Consider the following 12,672-nt stretch of genomic DNA (forward strand, 5'->3'; position numbering starts at 1 on the left):
AAAGTCTCTAACTCCATCGTACGCATTGCCATTGAGCCGCTGCCGCATCACCTCACCTCTGTCACGTTCGCGCTCATCAAAGTCGATTTCCGTGACGTACCCATGCATATACCCATATTGCAGAAGGTGTCTATACATTTCATCCTTCCCACGACGTTGACGCTTCACGCAGCGAACACAGGGGCAAAGTGCCCGAACCAGCCCCTTTGTACCACGCGCTAACTCATTCACTAGAAAATGGGTCTTCCTTGTCCACTCATCTGTTTTCTCTGTCGCACTAACACGCTCATTGTACATCCATCCATTATCAGCCATCCTCTGCTTTATTGGGAGCCAAACCACAGACATAGCATTTATATCAAATAGGAAATTAAATGCATCATATTTTTATTTATTTTACCGGGCGAAACGCATGCATCAACCTACATCTCTACTAGGTGGGCTCCTAGCAGCCGCCGGATCCGTAGTTGGCTACGTTCTCCATGCTCTACCCCGGTCCAAGTCAGAATTTCGGCAGCACCTCCCCGCTGCTCTCCCGATACACGTCTCGGCAAAAAGCCGAGAGGATGTGCATCCGGAGAACAACGGGGAGGCGCCGCCGAAATCCTGACTCGGACCGGAGTAGAACATGGAAAACGTAGACAACTACGCATCCGCCGACTGTCCCGTAAATGCCGCAAGCGTTACGGTTCAAAATATGCGGACCACTAATGCATATTTATCCGCGTAACGCTCGCGGACGGGAAGTGACACCTAGGTTACGCAACTGGACTTGGAAAATGAATCTAGTGACATAAGAAAATGCGGAGAAGGGGAGGCGATGTTTTAGCTCACCCTCGGCGGACGGAGAGAATCGCGTGGCGATGTCGAACGTGGAGGTGGCGATGTCGGTGGCCGGAGCGAATCGCGTCAAGATCCCGGGTCGTCACGTCGGGGTGCTCACGCCGGTGCCTATTTAAAACAATAAACAAAATAGTCAATAAATCTGCAACTAACAATTTACCCTAAGTAACATTTTTATTTATAAGTACCAATTTATCCTAACTAACTAACTAACTACCAATTGGTTACCTAACTAACAACACTAACTAACTAACAACTAACAAATTAACAAAAAAAAAATGCATACCTTTGAGCTCTCCATGGAGCCGGCCAGTGAGGGGAGGAGAGGCTCGGGCGGCACGGCTGCGGAAGGAGGGGGCCGGGGCGGTGTGCTGCGGGAGGAGGGGGGCGCTGCGGCGTGCTGCGGGAGGGGAGGAGGGGTGGCGCGGCGCGGTGTGCTGCGGGGCAGGGGGCCGGCGGGACGGCCGGGGAAGGAAGGGAGGAGGGCGGCCGGGGAAGGCGGGGCAGGAGGAGGGCGGCCGGGGAAGGGGAGGGCAGCGCGGGCGGCCGACGGCCGGCCAGCTGCGGGGCGGCCGGCGACGGGGAGGTGCGGGGCGGCGGCGACGGGAGGTGCGGGCGCGGGCGGCCGACGGTGCGGGGCGGCCGGCGACGGGGAGGTGCGGGCGCGGGGCAGGAGGGTGGCGGCGCGGGGCAGGAGGGTGGCGGGCGCAGATAGGGTTGGGAGCTGGTCGAGCCAGACCAGCTCCCTTGTAACGGGTCGGAGCGGCCCCCTATGCCGAGGGCCGGCTATACGCCGAGGGTGGCCCTCGGCATAGACCCTTTTTTCAATTTTTATTTTTATTTTTTTTTGTTTTTTCTCTTATTTATTTTTCTGACTACATTATACTAATATATATATATAATAATTAGTTCATATAAAAAATTGACCGCGTCGACGTTAAATCGATCCCGCGGTCCACCCCTTTGACTGTGCGGTCTACCTCTTTGACCGTGCGGTCTACCCCTTTGTCTGGCCTCTAACGGCGCTGCCCCTATGAACTTTAATGTACCTTTGCGTTTATTTATGTCATAGGAACAAGTAAATGGGAGTGGGTCGGGCTCGAACGCGTGTCATAGGAATAAGTTACCATCTTATGTCAAGTCACATATGATCTCAAGTTTCTCTCCGGTTCACCTCCGAGGGAGTTCCCCCCTATACATGCATAATCTGCCTAAGTGTAGGAACCCCCTGTCCGAGAAGCCGGACACACCTGGGGGGGTAGCCTTGGATATAAAACCATCTCAAATCACTTTTGTGCATTCCATGTGGACACACACAAGTTTTGGGGCCATTCTCTACATCTGATGCTCGATTTCCGACGAAACCCTAGTTCTGTTGACCGCGCGGTCTACCCCTTTGACTGCATCCCATCGGGGGTCCCCCGGTGGGCATATGCCTCAATTTGAGCTTGGTTAGGTCATAGGTACATTTGGAAACAAGGATCATCACATATGATCTCAAGTTTCTCTCCGGTTCACCTCCGAGGGAGTTCCCCCCTATACATGCATAATCTGCCTAAGTGTAGTAACCCCCTGTCCGAGAAGCCGGACACACCTGGGGGGGTAGCCTTGAATATAAAACCATCTCAAATCACTTTTGTGCATTCCATGTGGACACACACAAGTTTTGGGGCCATTCTCTACATCTGATGCTCGATTTCCGACGAAACCCTAGTTCTGATGACCGCGCGGTCTACCCCTTTGACTGCATCCCATCGGGGGTCCCCCGGTGGGCATATGCCTCCATTTGAGCTTGGTTAGGTCATAGGTACATTTGGAAACAAGGATCATCACATATGATCTCAAGTTTCTCTCCGGTTCACCTCCGAGGGAGTTCCCCCCTATACATGCATAATCTGCCTAAGTGTAGGAACCCCCTGTCCGAGAAGCCGGACTCACGGGGGGGGTAGCCTTGGATATAGAACCATCTCAAATCACTTTTGTGCATTCCATGTGGACACACACAAGTTTTGGGGCCATTCCCTAGATCCGATGCTCGATTTCCGACGAAACCCTAGTTCTGTTGACCGCGCGGTCTACCCCTTTGACTGCATCCCATCGGGGGTCCCCCGGTGGGCATATGCCTCCATTTGAGCTTGGTTAGGTCATAGGTACATGTGGAAACAAGGATCATCACATATGATCTCAAGTTTCTCTCCGGTTCAACTCCGAGGGAGTTCCCCCCTATACATGCATAATCTGCCTAAGTGTAGGAACCCCCTGTCCGAGAAGCCGGACACACACAGGGGGTATCCTTGGATATAAAACCATCTCAAATCACTTTTGTGCATTCCATGTGGACACACACAAGTTTTGGGGCCATTCTCTACATCGATGCTCGATTTCCGACGAAACCCTAGTTACATTGACCGCGCGGTCTACCCCTTTGATCGCATCCCATCGGGGTCCCCGGTGGGCATATGCCTCCATTTGAGCTTGGTTAGGTCATAGGTACATTTGGAAACAAGGATCATCACATATGATCTCAAGTTTCTCTCCGGTTCACCTCCGAGGGAGTTCCCCCCTATACATGCATAATCCGCCTAAGTGTAGGAACCCCTGTCCGAGAAGCCGGACACACCCGGGGGTAGCCTTGGATATAGAACCATCTCAAATCACTTTTGTGCATTCCATGTGGACACACACAAGTTTTGGGGCCATTCCCTAGATCCGATGCTCGATTTCCGACGAAACCCTAGTTACATTGACCGCGCGGTCTACCCCTTTGATCGCATCCCATCGGGGTCCCCGGTGGGCATATGCCTCCATTTGAGCTTGGTTAGGTCATAGGTACATGGTAAAACAAGGATCATCCCATATGATCTCAAGTTTCTCTCCGGTTCAACTCCGAGGGAGTTCCCCCCTATACATGCAGAATCTGCCTAAGTGTAGGAACCCCCTGTCCGAGAAGCCGGACACACCTGGGGGGGTAGCCTTGGATATAGAACCATCTCAAATCACTTTTGTGCATTCCATGTGGACACACACAAGTTTTGGGACCATTCCCTAGATCCGATGCTCGATTTCCGACGAAACCCTAGTTACGTTGACCGCGCGGTCTACCCCTTTGATCGCATCCCATCGGGGTCCCCGGTGGGCATATGCCTCCATTTGAGCTTGGTTAGGTCATAGGTACATGTGGAAACAAGGATCATCACATATGATCTCAAGTTTCTCTCCGGTTCAACTCCGAGGGAGTTCCCCCCTATACATGCATAATCTGCCTAAGTGTAGGAACCCCCTGTCCGAGAAGCCGGACACACCTGGGGGGGTAGCCTTGGATATAAAACCATCTCAAATCACTTTTGTGCATTCCATGTGGACACACACAAGTTTTGGGGCCATTCTCTACATCTGATGCTCGATTTCCGACGAAACCCTAGTTCTGTTGACCGCTCGGTCTACCCCTTTGACTGCATCCCATCGGGGGTCCCCCGGTGGGCATATGCCTCAATTTGAGCTTGGTTAGGTCATAGGTACATTTGGAAACAAGGATCATCACATATGATCTCAAGTTTCTCTCCGGTTCACCTCCGAGGGAGTTCCCCCCTATACATGCATAATCTGCCTAAGTGTAGGAACCCCTGTCCGAGAAGCCGGACACACACGGGGGTAGCCTTGGATATAAAACCATCTCAAATCACTTTTGTGCATTCCATGTGGACACACACAAGTTTTGGGGCCATTCTCTACATCTGATGCTCGATTTCCGACGAAACCCTAGTTCTGATGACCGCGCGGTCTACCCCTTTGACTGCATCCCATCGGGGGTCCCCCGGTGGGCATATGCCTCCATTTGAGCTTGGTTAGGTCATAGGTACATTTGGAAACAAGGATCATCACATATGATCTCAAGTTTCTCTCCGGTTCACCTCCGAGGGAGTTCCCCCCTATACATGCATAATCTGCCTAAGTGTAGGAACCCCCTGTCCGAGAAGCCGGACACACCTGGGGGGGTAGCCTTGGATATAGAACCATCTCAAATCACTTTTGTGCATTCCATGTGGACACACACAAGTTTTGGGGCCATTCCCTAGATCCGATGCTCGATTTCCGACGAAACCCTAGTTCTGTTGACCGCGCGGTCTACCCCTTTGACTGCATCCCATCGGGGGTCCCCCGGTGGGCATATGCCTCCATTTGAGCTTGGTTAGATCATAGGTACATGGTAAAACAAGGATCATCCCATATGATCTCAAGTTTCTCTCCGGTTCAACTCCGAGGGAGTTCCCCCCTATACATGCAGAATCTGCCTAAGTGTAGGAACCCCCTGTCCGAGAAGCCGGACACACCTGGGGGGGTAGCCTTGGATATAGAACCATCTCAAATCACTTTTGTGCATTCCATGTGGACACACACAAGTTTTGGGACCATTCCCTAGATCCGATGCTCGATTTCCGACGAAACCCTAGTTCTGTTGACCGCGCGGTCTACCCCTTTGACTGCATCCCATCGGGGGTCCCCCGGTGGGCATATGCCTCCATTTGAGCTTGGTTAGGTCACCGGTACATTTGGAAACAAGGATCATCACATATGATCTCAAGTTTCTCTCCGGTTCAACTCCGAGGGAGTTCCCCCCTATACATGCAGAATCTGCCTAAGTGTAGTAACCCCCTGTCCGAGAAGCCGGACACACCTGGGGGGGTAGCCTTGGATATAAAACCATCTCAAATCACTTTTGTGCATTCCATGTGGACACACACAAGTTTTGGGGCCATTCCCTACGCCCTGCTACTTCTCTCCCGCCCTTTTTTCCCGCTCACCCTTTCCCGCTGCTTCTCCCCCGCCCTTTTTTCCCGCCATGATTTCCCGCCAAGTTTTCCCGCCCACCCTTTCCCGCTCATTCTCTTCCGCCAAGTTTTCCCGCCCATTCTCTCCCGCCAAGTTTTCCCGCCGTTTCAGCCCCTCGTCGGCCTATATATAGCCATGTCTTCTCCACTAACAGCACCAGCAACATTTCTCCCCTCATCACTTCTCTCATCCAACAGCACCACAAAATCCTCCGAGCTGAGCTGCCGCTGAGATGGCTCCTCGTCGCCGTAGCAACACGGGCTTCATCGGCGTTCGCCTGCGGCCTGCGGGACATTTCGCGGCTGAAATCACCGCCGGTGGTACGCGTGTGTGGCTCGGCACCTTCTACACGAAGGAGGCTGCTGCCCGCGCATACGACGTTGCGGCTTGGAGGTTTGGCCGGCTGCGCCACGAAATGAACTTCCCGGAGGTCAGGTCTCTGACGGAAGCTCAGAGTCTCTCTACTGAGCCGCTACTTCGCTCACAGGGTGAAGCGCGGTGGTACAGGTCTGGCCAGCGGCGGATTGATACCACCGAGGCGGACGAGCAGTTCATGGCACAGTGGCGCAGAGACCATCCCGGAGCCGTCGAGGCAGAGCGCGCATTCTGGAAGGACAGCGGACGTACGGGAGAGAGAGGAGGGCGGGAAAGCGAGAGGAAGGCTGCGGTTGAAGCAGAGTACGCCAAAGGAGAGGCGTCGACATGGGGGGAGGATGATGAACGGTGGTCGTGGATCTTCACAACCACCGCTTCAGAGGACACCAGCGAGACGAAGATTTCGACTTCTACGATTAATATGTGTGTGTGTCGAGTCCGTGTGTCTAGCGTTAAGTGCTTTATTCGTGTGTGGGTGTAGTTCTTTAAATGTTTTGGTTTGTGTGTGCGTCTAGTTCTTTAAGTGTTTTGGTTCCTGTGTGGGTGTAGTTCTTTAAGTGTGTTGGTTCCTGTGTGTGGGTGTAGTTCTTTAAGTGTTTCAGTTTGTGTGTGGGTCTAGTACTTTAAGCGCTTTGGTATGTGTGTGGGTCTAGTTATTTAAGTGTTTTGTATCGTGTCTGGGTCTTAAGTTCTTAAATGTATCACTTTTCTCTCCAGTTCACCTCCGAGGGAGTTCCCCCTATACATCCGAGAATCTGCCTAAGTGTAGGAACCCCCTGTCCGAGAAGCCGGACACACCTTGGGGGGTATCCTTGGATATAAAACCATCTCAAATCACTTTTGTGCATGCCATGTGGGCACACACAAGTTTTCCAGCGATTCCGACGCTCCGGTGGTCTGTAACTTGGAAAACCCTAGGGCGGGGACCCCACACATCTACCCCTATAGCTTTCTCCGTGCGAGGGTTTACCAGTGGACTTTTTTATTTATTTTGCTTTGTTTAGGACATATGTACATGGAAACCATAGGTTGGGCATACTTTACCATAAAATAGGCTCCGTTCGAGCCATGGCGGGGGTTTCCACATACAGATCCTGGATTTTACCAACTGGTAGCCCATTATGCGGAAATCGTCAACGCCGGGTACATCCAAGGTTAGCCAAACCTTACATCACACTTGTACATGTATGTTAGGGGCAGAAGCAAGTTTTCCAACAATTCTGACGCTCCGGTGATCTGTTTCTTGGGAAACCCTAGGGCGGGACCCCTAGGGTTAGGGTTTTACCAAGTGATCTGTTAGGGTTATAGTTAGGGTTAGCAATGTATGTGGAAACCCTAGGGTTAGGGTTAGAGTTAGGGTTAGGTTAGGGTTAGAGTTAGCAATGTATGTGGAAACCCTAGGGTTAGGGTTAGGGCTAGAGTTAGGGTTAGGGTTAGAGTTAGCAATGTATGTGGAAACCCTAGGGTTAGGGTTAGGGCTAGAGTTAGGGTTAGGGTTAGGGTTAGAGTTAGGGTTAGAGTTAGGGTTAGAGTTAGGGTTAGGGTTAGGGTTAGGGTTAGAGTTAGGGTTAGGGAAACCGTAGGGCGGGGACCCCGCGGATCTACCCATATGTACATCGATAGCAAATGTTGGGCCTAGTGGCTCCGGTTGACCCGTCTACGAAGAGCGTCACCCGTGGGACCTACATATGCCATCTACGAATTCTTAAAAAATAGAACCATTTTTTACATAATTCATACTAGTAAATAAATAATAGAAACATATTATAAAGTAATATGAGAGAGAAAAAAAAATTAAAAAAAACCCTATATGCCGAGGGTGGCCGTCGGCATAGGGTGGCCATGCCCTATGCCGAGGGTGGCCCTCGGTGTCTGGCTGACGCCGTGAGCGGGCGGTGACGGCGCGGACTGGGGCAGGGGCGATGCCGGTGCTACGCCGAGGGCCAAGTTGACGCCGACGGCTGCCCTCGGCGTAGCCTCCTCTACGCCGACGGTATGTGTACGCCGACGGTCGTGTTCCGGCGGTGCCCTGGCGAGGAGGTACGCCGACGGCCCCGATAAAAAGCCCTCGGCGTAGAGCTTGGCCGTCGGCGTCTGGCTCCATTCCTGTAGTGCTAGTAGCAATGCGTTAGCAAGCATTGCCACCTGGCACATCTGTATACAATTTTTGTTTTATATGTGCACGCAGCAATGGTGCAACTTTTTTATTTGAGGTATCGGGTTAACCTAACACAGCTGTTGTGTTGTGTTGTACACAGGAAATAAATTAATTAATCAGATCAGTACTAGCAATATTAAAGGCAGATCGAATGAAACTTGATGAGTCTAAATATACAGACACGTCACATCTTTCTTCCCAATAAGTCCACTTATTTCGTTAACGAGCTAAAGATTTGGTTTCTCGGTAATTAGGAGCTTGGATGGCTTCATAATGTTGGTAGTTTGATAGAAAGAGCATATCTTTAAATCATATACTATTAAATTTATAGAACCACCTGTTTAGTATAGTATTTGATTACTTTAAAAGTGGGCAATAATCCAGAAACAAATAAGCAATTTTTTCATTATTCAGGATTGCATTATGTGTAACGTCTGTTACAAATACAAATTGCGAAATATTTTTTGTTATAATACTAGCATATGAGGCTAAGTACAGAACACCCATGATCACATTAGCCTCCTTGATAATGACAAGATCATGTACTTATATGATATGCCTTCAATTAGTACTATCCAAGTACGTAGTAGCTAGGCTTAACAGGATTTTTTTTTTTTGGAGCAACCGGCAGGAGCACTGCCTTTTCATTAAGCAAGAGGGAAAACTATACAACTGTACAAAGAATATGCATGTTTGTGGCTAGGTGTAAACATGCGAGAAACCACCCAAAAGGCCAAAAAAACCCTAATCCGGCTCGGCCGGGATTTTGGTGCCGAAATTTCTGCCCTTGTTCAGACCGACAATGCCATCTGAAAAGTTGATGTTTCTTTTATTCTGATTAACTGGGCCTGAGCTTTCCCCGAGCAGCCATAATTAGGAGTTGTTAGCCCCAATCGATTAAGGTAATGCTTCAAGTAGATTCCAGGAGAGTGCTTCTGCTCCATCGATTGATTAATGTCCATGATTTGGATGTGATGAGTCAGCTAATGTCAACACTAGTACTAGAGTAAGCATTCTTCTGACATGTTCATGTCACTTCAGGTGGTTTTGTGGATGTTTACATTGATTTTGTGTTTTTGTCTCTGGTAGCTTTGATTTAGTCGTGGATAAAATGAACTAGATGAAGTTTCATGACCTAATGAAGTGTCGATGCATGATTACATTTTGGAGATTTTATGGCTGATGACAGAAATTAGAACAAAAATATCATGTGATGTGTCAACCTTTTTTTTAAAGATAAGAAGCAAAGTTTCTCCCTTAAGTTTGAGTGGGCGGCGCTTGTAACCTTTGAAAATAAGGTGCGTTAAGTATTAGAACATTCATGTTCAGTATTTAGTGCCCAAAATTTTGACGTACTGACGGTTATCGAGTCCTCCCGTCCCCCCGCGTCGCCCTCCTCTGGCGACAAGGGGGGAACCCTTGCCGCCGCCGCCTCTAGCCCCCACCCTGATCCTCTCCCTTGCTTCGCCGCCGCCGGAGGGGGGCCGGCAAAGCCGCGCGCGCCCCGGGGAAGGTGGCGGCGGGGCAGTTTCTCCCCCCTCCCGCGTCCCCTGGCGAGAAGGAGCTCGCCCGGGCGTGACGAGGTGCGGCGGGCGCGGTGTGGGCCGGTGGCTGGGCGCTGGCGGGGCTGCGGGCGGCCGTGGTGGCGCGCGGCCTGGTCGTGGTCGGGGCGCGGTGGTGGTGCTGCGGAGCGGGGCGTTGCGGGGCTTGGCGGCGCGCGCACGGGCCCAGATGGGCTCCTGCAGGCCTACGCGAGCTTGCCCCTTGTCGCGCTGTCTCGGGGCAGAGGCGGTGTCCTCCCTCCCGGCCTTCACCGGCGAGGCTGCGGGGGCGGGTGCGGTGCTGGATGGCGGGGCGGCGGCCCTGTGCGCGCTGGGTGGCTTGGCGGCTGTTGTGGCTGCGGGGGCGGCATGGCGGCTGAACCGGGGAGCTCGCGCTACTGCGGCCGACGGCTCGGCCTCGAACCCCTGTGTTGGCATCCGTCGAAGCTCCCTCTCTGTGGCGGTTGGCGGCGCCCGCAGAGCTCTTCTCGGCGAGCTTGGTTGGCAGCAGTGGTGCGACTCGGCTTTCGGCCCCGCGCGGTGCGGGTGGTGGCAGCGGAGCTCGTGGAGCTCCTTAGTCTGGTTGTGGTGGCGGTGGTGGCTTGTGTGCGGCGGTGGCGCCGCTTCTGCACATGAGGTGTGTCTGCGGAGTGCGGGCTGGCAGTGTCTTCGGTCTTCGTCTCGCTGTCCGGCCGCGTGAGGGAGTGGTGGCTCATTTGCTCCAGGCGAAAGCCTGACCGCGCGACGTCTGCGGATGTCGCCGTACTTCTTGGGGGCGGTCGTGGAGCTCTTCGGCCTTCGCTGCCTCGGGTTCACATCTTCGGGTGAAAGCCTAGATCCCGCGGGATCGGATGACGGCGTCGATTTCTTCGTCGTGTCCCCTCTTGAGGGCGTCGTCTTGAAGTTGGTGATCCCCTTCGCGCCCTCCTGCGACCTCGACACACAGGGCATCCGGGTTGGCAGGAGGTCAACCCGTGATGCGGGTGTTCCGGGTGGAGGCTTGAGAGGCAACGATGATGGTGGTGACCAAGGTTTGGTTGCGGCAAGGTCATGTTAGTCGGCTCCGTTCCGGCGTGTTCGAATGTCTTCGTGGTGGTCTCTTCTTGCTGTGAAGTCGAAGCCACCCTCGGGCGGTGTACGATGACCTGCGTGGGTCGGTCCGGTGAAGGTCCTATTCGGCGCTTGTCTTGCGCATCTCCTCTCTGAGGCTCGTCGTCAGAAGCGGAGCTGCCGGTCTCTCTCCGAAGAGCCATCTGTTTGGCATAGGCCGACTTGAGCTTCTTAGCTTTTGTGGGTAGCCAGGGTGGCTGGGTGTGCCCTGGTGGCGGTGTGTGTGGTTTGGGTGTGCTATGGCACAGTTGTTGGTTTTTGCTCGGTTTTCTCCTAAAAACCGGACACCTTCTGCTTAATAAATGGATGAGGCAAAGCTTTTGCCTCCGTTTCGAATATTTTTTTTTTTGACGTACTAACATGTTAAACCATACCTAAATTGTAATATCATCGAGAAAATCAAATCATTTTTTTTTTGAAATCTAGTTCAACGTGTCATTAGGATAATACTTTCCCATAACGGTACTTATGTAGAAAATATTTAGATTTGCCCAAACTTCCTAGTGTAGGCGAGTTCTTCATTTCCCGTTACTTGGGGAATGCCTAGTTGCCTGTTCACCAGGTTGGTTTTACGAATTTGGGTTGTGTTTGTTAAGATGGTTGAACTGCCATCTTAGACTTCTTTCATTGCTGCTGTTGTATTTTATAGATGGCACTGTTACACGCTTCTGTGAGTTTATCTAACTTTGGAAAATTGTCATTTTTCGTGACTAAGCTGAAAAAAATGTACCATTAACCGATAGGTTAAACCTCTGAAAATCTCACAAGCTAGTCTTTTTCAAAATGATTTTGCATTATATTTTACTTATATCTAAAAAAATGTAGTACTGTAGGAAAGAAAATCTCGAAAATGCCCCCTGTCAATTCTGTACACAGCATGTTCAGTCTTCTGCCTATGTTACTATTTTCATAAGATATTCGAGTAAATACTTAATTTACCCCTTTGTTGCACTAGGGCAGTCTGTAATTCCCTTAATTTTGCTAACTGATTTAAGCATCAAAAACAAAATTCTTAATTAGACCGGATTTAAAGTCTCGTCTCCATCTTGAAATATCTGACCACATGTCAGGCACGCGTGGCAGTCACTAGGATGCCATATTGCTCGACTTGTGGATCTCCATCACTCTCTTTTTTCTAGAGAGGTGGATTATGTATTTTAAAATGATTTCTCCTGAGGGGCGATATGCAGAAAAACGAACAATTGCAATAACGGCATATAAACACGTATCCATACGTGATATTCACGTAAGGGATGCCAAAACACTCTCCGGTAAGCCTGGCAGGTACGCAAATATACTAGGAATGGAGACCAAACAATAAATTTCGTTCAAATTTTTGAGTTCGCTTGCTTAAATAAGTTTTACGTGTAACAGAAAAAACTGGTTTGATTCAAACTATCAAAATGAGACAAACATATGACTGGAAGTTAAATTTAGCGTCATCATTATTTTCATATTCGCTTCTATCTATACTTCCTCTTGCATTCACTCTTGCAGGTTGGTTAGCGTGTGGATTCTCTCTGGAGAAGCAAGACCATAATTTCTCTTTTTTTTTGCGAAATGACCATAATTTCTCTTAACCGTTCTCTCGTCCGCCGAGGATTTTTTATTATGATCCCAACATCACCAACGTTGACAGCCACTATACGTACGCCGGGTGTGTTCTATGACATGCTGAGATTGCATTATCCCATTGGTTCATGCGTTGCTTCCGATGGCCTTGGGACATGGGTGGTGTCAGCATCAATAGCATCATTAGCGCCCCATGTCATTTCCATTTTTCGTGCTTGAAGTCATTTTCACGTCTCCAAGCTA

This window comes from Lolium perenne, chromosome 6 (genome assembly GCF_019359855.2).
Source record: "Lolium perenne isolate Kyuss_39 chromosome 6, Kyuss_2.0, whole genome shotgun sequence".
Classification (NCBI taxonomy): Eukaryota; Viridiplantae; Streptophyta; class Magnoliopsida; order Poales; family Poaceae; genus Lolium; species Lolium perenne.